This window comes from Diceros bicornis, chromosome 7, assembly GCF_020826845.1.
Source record: "Diceros bicornis minor isolate mBicDic1 chromosome 7, mDicBic1.mat.cur, whole genome shotgun sequence".
Classification (NCBI taxonomy): Eukaryota; Metazoa; Chordata; class Mammalia; order Perissodactyla; family Rhinocerotidae; genus Diceros; species Diceros bicornis.
This window is the reverse complement of record NC_080746.1, coordinates 15,540,182-15,552,428: the sequence shown is the minus strand read 5'-3', so window position 1 is coordinate 15,552,428 and position 12,247 is coordinate 15,540,182.

Below are 12,247 nucleotides of genomic sequence, written 5' to 3'. Positions count from 1 at the left end.
AATCTCCCTTTCGTTGTATCTCCTCCCATTTTCTGCCCACGCCCCACCCTCCGTCCCCCCAAATTTTCAACAGCTTGGGAAGTCACAGAAATCTGCAAGAAAGAAATTAATAATCACATCAATTCTTGCCATGGATTCAATGAAAGCTTGTGGTTGAAAACCCTCCTGATTCTTCTGAGTCCCCTAAAATCTTCTATTGCAATCAGAGATGTTAATTGGTTGAAACTGCCTGTGGTCTTAGGAAGTGCTCCGATTACAACGAGAAATCCTTTTATGTTGTTGGATTCCAGCCACAGAATCTCTGATGTAGGAATCTGGCAGAGGTTGAGCCCCCTCCAGGGTGTAAATAAACTGGCCAGGTCTATAACCCAATAAGAAGTCAATTTATTGCGTGCGTGTTTCGAGTCACCCAGCCCAAACTCTGCACATTTGTTAAAGAAAAGGTGTGGGTTACAGCCGGAGCCCAGACAATGGAATATGGTAAGGGGGGTGGGTGATTGTCAAGTCTACACAGTCAATGGAGGGAAAGAGGGGGGCCTTGCAGGGATCAAAGCTTCTCTTCCCGCCCAGGTTTGCAAGGAACTGCTTCAAATCAAGCAGCTGAGCATGACTGGCACAGAAAACTGCTTACTTTGCTAGCCAGGAGGCCGAGACTCAAACGGCTTAAGTGGGTGAACGTTTTATAGCCTAGGTCTGGAAACCTGGTGACATTCTCTGCTGCACTGTGCATACACGTGGCTGTTATCAGAACTGGAGGTTTTGCTGGGCCAGATCTCAATGCGACCCACTGAGATGTTAGGCAGCGTGTTGGGAGGTGGCTCCAAAGCCTTGGGCCAGAAACGTGCTGAGCCCTGGTTTACCCACGCAGAGCTGTTTCACTTACATTGCAAAAGGTTGTTTGGGATTCACCTAATTGTGATCAAGACTGGGGGGCATCCCAGCCCCCCTCTACCCACACTCCCACTTCCCCACCTCCGGCTCTAGCATAACTGCATTCCTTGAACAGTGTGTGGCAGCAGGGTAAGGCTGTGAAATGTGCCTAGCCTCGTCTGCATACTGCTCCAGACTGCTGGTGACAGTGAGCTATTAGTGAAATTCAGGACAGTGTGAACAAAGCTGCCTCCTAATTGCTCATTCCTCAGCATTAGTTCATCAGACAACACTACTCACCTACACCTTTATAAACTAGACTTAAAAAAAATCCATAAATTTACAGTATCCCACTTTAACATAGCAAACACACTAACAGTCCAGCCAAGAGTCTTTTTTCTTATTTTTTTTCTTTTTGAGTGGCTTTTCCCCCCCTCCATCCCCTTCATTCCCATTGGCTCTTGTGAAGTCCCAGAGAACCAATGGGATTCCTCTTCTTCATTCATGTCCTAGCAACAAGCCCTGTTCCAATCTTTCTCTGCCAAACTAACACCTGAAAAATTACATCATGAATAATGGCAAAAGCAGCAAGGGCCAGAGGAGGGCTTTTTTTTTTTTCATCTGTCTGCTGCAGAGTTCATTTAAGGTGTTTTAGTCTAGATTCTTAAAGCAACAATGTCTTAGATTTTTGCCTGTGTTTTTACAGCACATTGGTTAACATATAAAATATGAAATGAACAATAATTGAATGTAGCAAAAGGCCTTTAAGTGAAGTGAGGGGAAAATATTTTGTTTATTGTGTTTCCTGAACATTCCTCTTAACAGTCTTCTTCCAGGGAAGCCCCCAAAGTGGAGAAATAGATTGTTAATCTAGTCTAGTCTTTGGGAAATGACTAAAATAGTCCAAACCACAGAAGCTGCTCACCCACTCTCCCATACAGAAATACAGCCCTTCCCGGTGGCTTAACTAGACCCAAGGCCCTTCCTATTCCTACTTTGGAATAATGGGCCCATTCTGTTAAGGGGGTCTTGGAGCCAGGAAGGAATTGCCTTATGAATCCGTGCAAGTTGTGGGGTTGTCGCGGTAAGGGGCCAAAGGGTGGGGGCGCCATGAGCACTTGTGTGTCTGTGCATGTGCAGGGCTGCAAATGCACACAGGTAGCTGGGGAAGTGCAAGAACGAGATCTAGATGACCAGGGAGGGAGGAGGTCGGTAGAGAAATCAGGAGGGGGAAGTGAGGCGATAGGGAGTGGGGCGTGGGGGAAGGGCGGGGGCCAGAGAGAGGGGAAGGCCGCAGCGCACGCAAACTTGTTCTCTCCAAATGTGCAAGGGTTTCTAATGAAAATGTCCACCCTTCTAGGCATTTTTCAAGACCCAGACGCTGATTTGCAGCGTCCGGCTTCCCCCACCCCACCCAGTCTAGCGCAGACAGCGAGCGGAGCCGCGGACACAAAGAACCGCAGCCTTGCGCGCGCACGGAAAGGGAGAAGGGCGGCGGTTCGCACCTGCTCGCGTTCATGTGCACCGTGCGGAGCCAGCCCGGTACCCCCGACTCCCTCCGTCCTAGGCGTCCAGGCCCACGCCCTCTGGCAGCCTGGTCTAATACTAGGCATCGGTGAAGGGACCCTAGCTGGGAACGGACCCAGGGCCCCCAAGGCCGTCTCGGGTACCTTGCTGGAGAAGCAGAAAACAGATATATTACGTGTCTGGCTCCGACGCAGAATTTGCAGCTCGCCTCAGCCATCGCCTTGGCAGCAGGGTGGTTAGAGGTGCTGGCAGACAGTCTGCCTTGGTACTTGTGAAACCGCATGACCATATAAGGCCAGGGAAGGAAAGAGAACGATGCCAACCTGAGGGACGAGATGGCAAGGGGAGGGGAGAGAAGTGCAGGGGGCTGAGCTAGAGATGCTCCCCTTGTCCATGCCCCACAGGTTGCAGGCATAATAACTCCTGTAGAAGTTCTGCGACGACTGTGGAGTAATGAAGGAATAATAAGGGCGGTGATGGGAGGGGCGCTGTACCAGGCGTCTGCAGGAATAGATGCTTTCTCCCAGGAGACACTTGGCAGCTGCCTCCTCCTCTGGCCAGAGAGTAGCTGGCTTCAGGGTGGGCCAGGAAGGATACCTAGAGGTTCAGAGTCTCAAATATCTTGGTGTATACCACATTCCAGGGTGCAGAGAATTTGGCTCCCCTAGCCTAAAGGGGCAGTTTTGGAGAAATAGATGGCCAGATGGGCTAGGCCAATGAAAAGGCCTTAGGGGGAGGGAGCACTGGAATGGGAGTCAGGAGTCTTGTGTTAGTTCTGCTCTGGGGGGGAGATCCAGAGCAGTGCTCTCCCCTCTCCTACCTATTGCTACTGTTGTAGCGATCAAATCAGATGATTCTGTGTCAAGTGCTTAGAACAGTGTCTAGAATATACAGTAAGTACTCAGTCATGTTAGACATTATTATCACTACCCTCCCGCTGGCCTTATGGAGGGGTCTGGAACCTTGAGTTAGAAGGGCTGCTGTCCCCAACTGCATCCCTTTGAAATGCTCTCTACCCTTCTTTGGCGTCTGTGGTGTAACATTTTTCTGTTTTTCTTCTCGCCTCTTAGGCACTCCTTCTTATTGTTCTTTGTAGAACTTGTGTCCTCTGGCTGGGCCTTAATTGTTGGTTCTCCTCTGGGCTCTGTCCTGGGCCCCACTCTTCTGGCCTTGCACCTCTGCTTTTGTGACCTCATCGTCCCAAAGATTTTGATGATTTGTTCTGTCCTGATGGCTGCCATATTGCAGCTCCAGCCCAGATCTCCCAAACGTCAGGACGATGGGTCTAGTATCCTGGACTTTCCATATCAGTGTCCTCCAGGTACTTTAGATTCGGTATGTCTCTCATCTTCTCCTCCCACTCCAATTTGCTTCTTCACTTTTGTATAGTTATCTCAGTGAAGAATGCTTCCATCCATAGAGGTGTCCAAGGCAGAAATCTGGCTGTCATCCTGGACCCCTCCTTCTTCCTCATCCCCCATATCCAATCCTTCACCAAGAACTGTCGATTTTACCTCCTATTAGCAAATGCATCTGCCTCCCCACTGCCATCACCTGAGTATAAGTAGCAAATTCTCTCACCTGGACTGTTGCATCAAGGTTGGCCACCACCACACCAGTCTGACCTTATCACTCCTGCTCAGGACCCCTCGATGGGCTTTCGTTGCTCTCAGGACACGGCTTTGACAAGGCTCCCTGCCTTTCATGCTTCATCTCACTTCACTCTCTCCCTTGTTCTTAGGGCTCCCACCACACTGGTCTTCCTCCAGTTCCTTCAAAATTCTTCCCTCTCCCACATAGGGACTTTGTAATGCAAATGCACCCCTCAGTTAGATAATTTCTACCCACTCGTCCTTAAGCTGCCAACTGGATGGGAGCCTTGGGGAGCCCTCCCCTGCCCCCTTTAGACTCATCTAGGTTCCTTTTTATATGGTCTCGTATTGCTGTTCAGCTTCTTTCTGCTTAACATTGTACGTTCCACTTATTTGATTTATGTCTGCCTCGTCCATAGGATTGTTATGCCGTGAGAATAGAGACCTCATTTTCTTCTTCACCATTATAGCCTTAGAGGCCTAGCACATAGTGGGTGCTTAAAGAATATTTGTTGGATAAATAAATAAAAGAGAGTCTCTCAACCTTGTGCCACCAATAAACTCGATAAACATAATTTCTTGCTATATAAGAATGTAGAATCTGATGAAGTTGAGAACAAAGCCCTGTGCTTTTAATCCAATTTATATAATTTTTTGATGATTTAAAAGCAACATTATTGAGGTATAATTTACAAATAAATTATATACATTAAAATAAACCTATTTCAAGTGTACACTCTGATGAGTTTTGACAAATGTATGCACCTACGTAAACACCACTGCAATCAAGAGACAGAACATTTCCATCGCCTATCACTCTTCTTTGCAGACAGTCTTCACCCCTGCTGTATGTATTATTTATGTCTGGCTATTTGTACTCAGCATAATGTTTTTGAGATTCACTCACACAGTAGCATATGTTAGTAGTTTGGTAATTTGTTCTTTTTATTGCTGAGGATTATTCCATTGTATAGATTTATCACAATTTCTTTATTCACTCATCCATTGATGGACATTTGGGTTATCTTCAGTCTTGGCTATTATGGTTAAGTCAGTCTTAAACATTTCTGGACAAGTCTTTGTGTGGACATATCTTTCAGCTCTCTTGGGTCAATGCCTAACAGTGGGATCGTTCGGTCGTAAGGTAAGTGTATGCTTAACTTTATTAGAAACTGTCAATTTTCCAAAGAGTTGTCCCATGTTGTCCTCCTACCAGCCATGTGTGAGAGTTCCAGTTGCTCCACCTGCTTGCCAACAGCTGTTACTGTGTGGGGTGGTATCTCATGGTGCAGTTAATTTTTGTTTCCATGATGACTAATGATGTTGAGTTTCTTTTTGTATGCTTACCGGCCATTCACATATCTTCATTTGTGAAGTGTCTGTGCAAATCTTCTGTGTCCATTTTTAAATTGGGTTGTTTGTATTCATCTTATTTTCAAGTTGTATAAGTTTATATATATAATATAATATAATATAATATAATATAATATAATATAATATAATATAATATAACATAATATAATATAATATAATACAATATAATACAATATAATATAATATATATATATTTTAACCTCTCTGTGTGTAGCTTTCCTTTTTATTTTCTTAACAATGTCTTGCAAAGAATAGAACAGAAATTTTAAATTTTGGTGGAGTTTAACTTACTACTTTTTTCTTTTGTGCTTAATGCTTTCTTTGCCCTGACTAAGACATCGTTGCCACCCTAAGATCAATGAGATTTTCTCCCATGCTTCCTTCTAGAAGTTTTGTAGTTGAAAATTTTAAGTTTAGTTTGATGATACCTTTTAAGTTATTTTTTATGTGTGATGTGAAGTAAAAGTCAAGATTTATGGTTTTCTACACAAATTCCAGGTAGTCTAACACCAGTTTCTGAAAAGACTGTTTTCCCCCATTGAATTACCTTGGTAATTTAACTGTTTGAATTAAATGACCAAAATGTTGAAAAGTCAACTGACCGAATAATGTGTGGGTCTATTTCTGGAACCTCTGTATGTATGTCCTCACGCCAGCACCACGCTGTGTTGTTTCGTGTAGCTGTGCAGTAAATCTGAAACCAGAGTATAAATCCTCCAACTTTGTTCTTTCTCTAAAATTATGTTATATATGTTGTACATCCTTTGCACTTCCATATAAATTGTAGAGTCAGCTTGTCAAATTTTACAAGAAATGTAGATGATAATATAATTTTATTTTGTTATTATGCTGAATTTTAGTGGTTGAATTTCAAATGTTAAATTAACATTGCATTCTTGGTAAAAACCGATGAATTGGTTGTGATGCGTTACCATTTTTATACGATGTAAATTTAATTTGCTAATATTTTGTTAAGATTTTTGTGTCTATATTTATGAAGGATATTAGTTTGAAATTTTGAAATTTTCTTTCCTTGTAATTTTGTTGTTTGGTTTTGGTGTCAAAGTATTGCTGTCCTGTAAAATGGGTTGGCTGATGTTCTCTCTTTTTCTGTTTTCTGAAAAAGTTTTTGTGAGATAGGTATTATTTCTTCCTTATAGGTTGATAGAACTTACCAGTGAAACCATCTGAGGTCGGACTTCATTTGGGGGAAAGTTTTAATTTACTAATTCAACTCATACATTTGCTATTTCAGAGCTTTGTTTCTTTTTTTTGCTGAGAAAGGTTCATTCTGAGCTAACATCTGTGCCAGTCTTCCTCTATTTTGTATGTGGGTTGCTGCCACTGCATGGCGGCTGATGAATGGTGTAGGCCTGTGCCTGGGAACTGAACCCAGGCTGCCAAAGCAGGGCGTGCTGAACTTAACCACTAGGCCGTGGGGCTGGCCCCAGGACTTTGTTTCTTTATGTAGACCTGAGTTTCCATTTAGTGTCGTTTTCTTTCAGCCTGAATTTCATTAATATTTTTTTTGTAGTACAGATCTGCTGTTGAAAAATTCTTTTAGCTTTTGTGTTTCCTTTTTTAAATATCTTTATTTTGCCTCTATTTTTGAGGAATATTCTCAATGAATACATAATTCTGGGTTGACTGTTTTTCTTTCAGCACTTTAAGGGTGTCATTCAATTGCCTTCTGGCTTGCATTATTTCTGAGGGAAGTCTGCAGTCGATATTACTTTTTATATAATATGTCTTTTTTATATGATATGTCTTTTTTCCTCTAGATACTTTTACATTTTTCTCCTTACTTTTGATTTATAGCAGTTTCACTATGATGTGTTTGATTTTTTGCCTTTTTACTTGCTCTTTGTTGAGTGCCTTTTCATCAAATCTGGTAAAATTTTGGCTATTATTTATTTAAATGTTCCTGTATGCTTCCCCTTCTGGGACTTTAATTACACATATCTTAGACTGCTTTATATTGTCTTGAAAGTTGCTAATGTTATGAGCATTTTTTTCAATCTTTTTTTCTTTCTCTGCTTTAATTTAGAAAATTTCTATTGTTTGTCTAAACATTCACTGGTCTTTTTTTTTTCTGCAGTGTTTAATCTGCTGTTAAGGAAATCCATTTAGTGAATTTTTCATTTCAGATATATTTTTCAGCTTTGGAAGTTTCATTTTGCTTCTTTTCCATATCTTTAACTTATCTCATTGCTTTTTGTTTTTCCTTTAAATCCTCAAACATATGTATATTAGCCATTTTAAAGTCTTTGTCTGCTACCTCCATTGTCTCTATCTGTTCTGTCATTGTTTTTATTGCCTGATTTTGGGTTATATATCTAGCAATTTTTGGTGTTAGGGGTCTAATTGGCTTTAGAGATTGTGGTTGTGAGTTGTGACACTGTTCAGTGTCTAGATTTTGTTGTCATCCTTTAAAGAGTGGTGAATTTGGGCCGGCTCCATGGCTTAGCGGTTAAGTGCACACGCTCCGCTACTGGCGGCCTGGGTTCGGATCCAGGCACGCACCGACGCACTGCTTCTCCAGCCATGCTGAGGCTGCATCCCACATACGGCAACTAGAAGGATGTGCAACTATGACATACAACTATCTACTGGGGCTTTCGGGGGGAAAAAAAAGGAGGAGGATTGGCAATAGATGTTAGCTCAGAGCTGGTCTTCCTCAGCAAAAAGAGGAGGATTAGCATGGATGTTAGCTCAGGGCTGATCTTCCTCACAAAAAAAAAAAAAAGAGTGGTGAATTTTGTTGTGGCAGGCCATTAAGTTACTTGTGGATCAGCCTAATTCTCTTGAGACCTGTTTAAATAATTTTAAAATGTGGGTCTAGAATAGCCTTTACCCTTGGGGTAGTTTACCGTATTTCTAACGTGTGACCCTTCTGGGATCTCTGCTAAATGCCCCAAGGTTCAACAAATTCTCTCCATGCTGGCTATTTGGTTCTGACTATCTCCCAGGCCCATGTGAGCTCTAGAAGTGTTTAGTTTACAGCTCCTCAATATTTATTCTTTATCTGGCCTCATAGAGTTTCTTCCTGAGCATGTGAAACTTAGTACTTAATGAAAGACTCAAGGCGATCACTATGCAAATTTCTGGATCTCTTTTCCTGTGTAGATTCCTTCTCTATGGTATTCTAGTCCATAAATTCCAGCTGCCTCAGCCTACTCATACTCTGATCTCTGACTCCTCAGTTCAGCAAGACTACCATGCTTTGCGTGGGCTGCTTCTCACTGTACCGGGGCCTTGGAAATGCTTTCAGACAGAATGCCTAGTCTATCATAGGGCTCATCTACTTTGCGTATCTTTTCTCAGGTATTACAATCAAGCACTGCCTGCTTTCTAATGTCTGAAAATGATAGTTTCATTGCTTTTGTCTAGTTTTCTAGTTATTTACCATAGGAAGGCAAGCCTGGTATTAGTTACTCCACCATGGCCATTTATATATTTTTAACCAGCTTACCCACCAGAATTCTCATCTTGTCTATATTTCTTCTCAATAAATCACCAAACAGAGTATAAAACATTATAAGAAATGAAGCTACACTACCTCGGTATAATCACATTAATTCACCTGTCTAATAATCCTTTCCAAACAGGGAATAAGATTAGTGGATTTGACTTAGTCATAATAAAGCCATGCTAACCTAAAGGGATCACCTCCTTCTCTCCATAAGTCGTCTATGTAATAGTATTTTCTAGGATTCTGCCAGAGTATATCATATTCACTATTAAGCTGTTTCCAGAATTTTTTTTAAGTATAAAAGCATTTGTTGATTTCTGGTCTTTTGACACAAAAATATTTGTAAATAACATCTATTTACTTAGAGAATGCTACAATGTGCCTGGCAGCATGCTAAGTATTTTATATACATTATCTTTTTGAGTTATCACAATACTATCAGTTAGTTTCTTCTATTATCCTCATTTAGCAGATGGAGAAACTGAGACTAAGACATATAAAATAACATGCCCAAGGGCACACAACTAGAAAGAAGTGGAGCTGAAATTTGAGTCAAGGTAGTTTGCCTAGAAAATGCCCCTTTAACCAGTGGGCTGTCCTTAGCATCACCTTTCTCAATCTTCATGATTTCTCAGAATTTGTACTATAATCAAACTTCTTAATTTTTCTTTGTTTATAAACGTCATCTGAGATACCCAAGGAATGACAAATATGAGCAATAATATGTGGATCTTCAGTGTGTATTGAATATGTTTTACTGATTAATTCACTTAATCTCTTTCTACTCTTAGGGCATTACAGGCAAATGGAACAATATGTAAAACAACAACACAGGCATGAAACTGCAGAACTCATTAATTCGAATGCAATATGGGGATGTCCCAGAGCAACTTCACATGGATGTTGTGAGGGTAAAAAAGGAGGAAACACAGTTTAGATACATAAGGTACTAATAATGAGAATGTGCATTTAAAGTTCATAGATATATTTGGCACAACAATGACTACAACACAAGCATGGATTTAATTAGTACTTTTCCTGGGAAGAATGTAAAGTGCTTAAATATACCATAGAATATTATTGTTAGTGGTTTTAGGAGGGGAAATAATTCACCAAAGGAAACAGACAAGAAAACCACAAGAGCCAGACAAGTGCAATGTGTTGGAGGTAGAGGAGACCCAAAGGAGGGAGACATCAGCCTAACTTGTCTATTTAAAGAAGAGTGAGAATTTTCCTGGCAGATGGGAATAATAAGAGCTGGAGAGAGGGCATTCTAGGCAAATGGAACAATATGTATAACAACAGAGGCATGAAACAGGCCACATTCCCTTTGATCAGTAATTATATATATATACAGATACACATATATAAAATTGCACAGACCATTCAAATAAGTTTAAAATCTTAGTTTTCTCCCCCAACGAATTTATAACATAACTGAATAGATCAGAAGCAAGTATGGAAAGAAAATATTGATAATATATGATAGAAGCCTGTTAAGATAAATATCTTTAGAATGAATGAACGAATAATGAATGAATATCAAGATGTGCTAAATGCCAAATGGCTGATGCTAACAGTAAGACCTACAGGAGGACAGAGCAGAGGATGTTCATTTTTGGTTGGTATGATTAGGAGACTCCTTGAAGGAGAAGTGAGGCTTGATCCAGACTTTGAAGGGTGGGTAGAGTTTGATAAGTGGATGAGAGAAAGTGTCCCAAGAGGAGGAAGAACAGTATGAGGAGAAGCAAGCAGGAGAAAGGCATATTCTGATGCAGGGAAGGATGAATATAGAGGAGGGAAGACCATGAGGTAGGCATCACCAGATCATGGTGGGCTATGAATGCCAGGCTGTTTGAACTTTTCCTCTAGTTTGTGGGGTTCCTTAAAGGGTTATGGGCAAGGAACTGACAGGATAAAAACAACCTTAGCATCTGTGGACTATGGGGAGTTATAAATAATTTGACACATTTGAAAAACATTTATTACAATTCTTAAGCACCTACTGAGTGTTATACACAGAGTAAACGAAGATAAATAAGACCCATTCCTTGCTCTTAAGGAACTTTAAAAATGAAGTCGTGATTGAGAAGGATTAATCTGGCAGTCATGTGAGCAGAATGTATTGGAGGGAGCGAGAGGCAGAGGCAGAGAGACAAGGTATGAAGCAATTAATGTAATTTAGGAGCTAGGACCTAAGGATGTGGAGTGGGGGTAGGGGTGGAAGACATGGAAAACAAAGGATGGATATTAGAGCTCTCACAGAGTGAGAAATGACAAGTCTTGGGTCTGACCAAAGATGGTAGACAGTGGAGAGTGAAGAAGACACCGAGCTTTGGTGACTAGAGTGGTGGTGGTACCAATAGCAGAAATTCAGATCCAAAATTTATTGATCATCCACTATATGCCAGACACTCTTATTAATTAATTAGTTAGCTAGTTAGTTAGTTAATAGATGTAAGGACACAGCAGTGAACACAAGCAAATCCTCTACTCTCATGGAGCTTATATTTTAGTAGGAGAAGACAGACTGACAATAAACAAGCAAATGCATACGCAACATGTCAAATGGTGGTAAGTGCATGATGGAGAATAAAGCCCAGTAAAGAGTAAAAGAGTGATGGAGGTGTGCGTTATTTATATAAAGTAATTAGGGGTGACCTCTCTGACAAATTGACCTTTGGGGAAAGAAGGAAGGGAGGGGGCAGGCATACAACTCTCTGGGACTGAGTTCCAGGCAGTGAGAAGTACAAGTAGGATGGACCTGAGGTAGGAGTGAGCATGGCAAATTTGAAGAACAGCGAGGAGGTTGTACTGTGGCAAGGAGGTTGTAGCGTGGGCAAAAGAATAGTCATGGCAATGAGATTAGAGGCGGGACAGGGACTCTTGGGGAGATCATGTGGGAGTTAGTAGGTCATGGAAAGGACCTTGAATTTTGCCCTGAGATGGGAAGCCATTGGAAGGTTTGAACAGAGGAGTGTGATGATCTGACTAATTTTAAAAGTGTCACTCTGCCTGCTGTGTGGGGAAAAAACTATAGCGTGAGAAGCAGGGGATCTTGTTGGAAGTTATTACACTAATGTGCGGAGAGGATGGTGGCTTGGATTATGGTGATAATGGCAGAAGTGGTGAAAGTTAGAGTCTGGATTTTTTTTTAAGGCAGAGCTGCTGATGTGGATTTGGAGTACAAAAGATGGAGAAGTGTCAAGGTTGTCTCTAAGATTTTTGACCAGAAGGATAAGTTGGCATTTACTAAGATGGAGACATCTCAGGGAAAAGCAGGCTGGTGTGTGTGTGTGTGTGTGTGTGTGTGTGTGTGTGTATGTGTTGGGGGTTGGATCTGAACTAGACATATTAAATTTGAGACTTGTAAGAAGAAATATCAAGTAGGCAGTTGTACATATGAATTTGA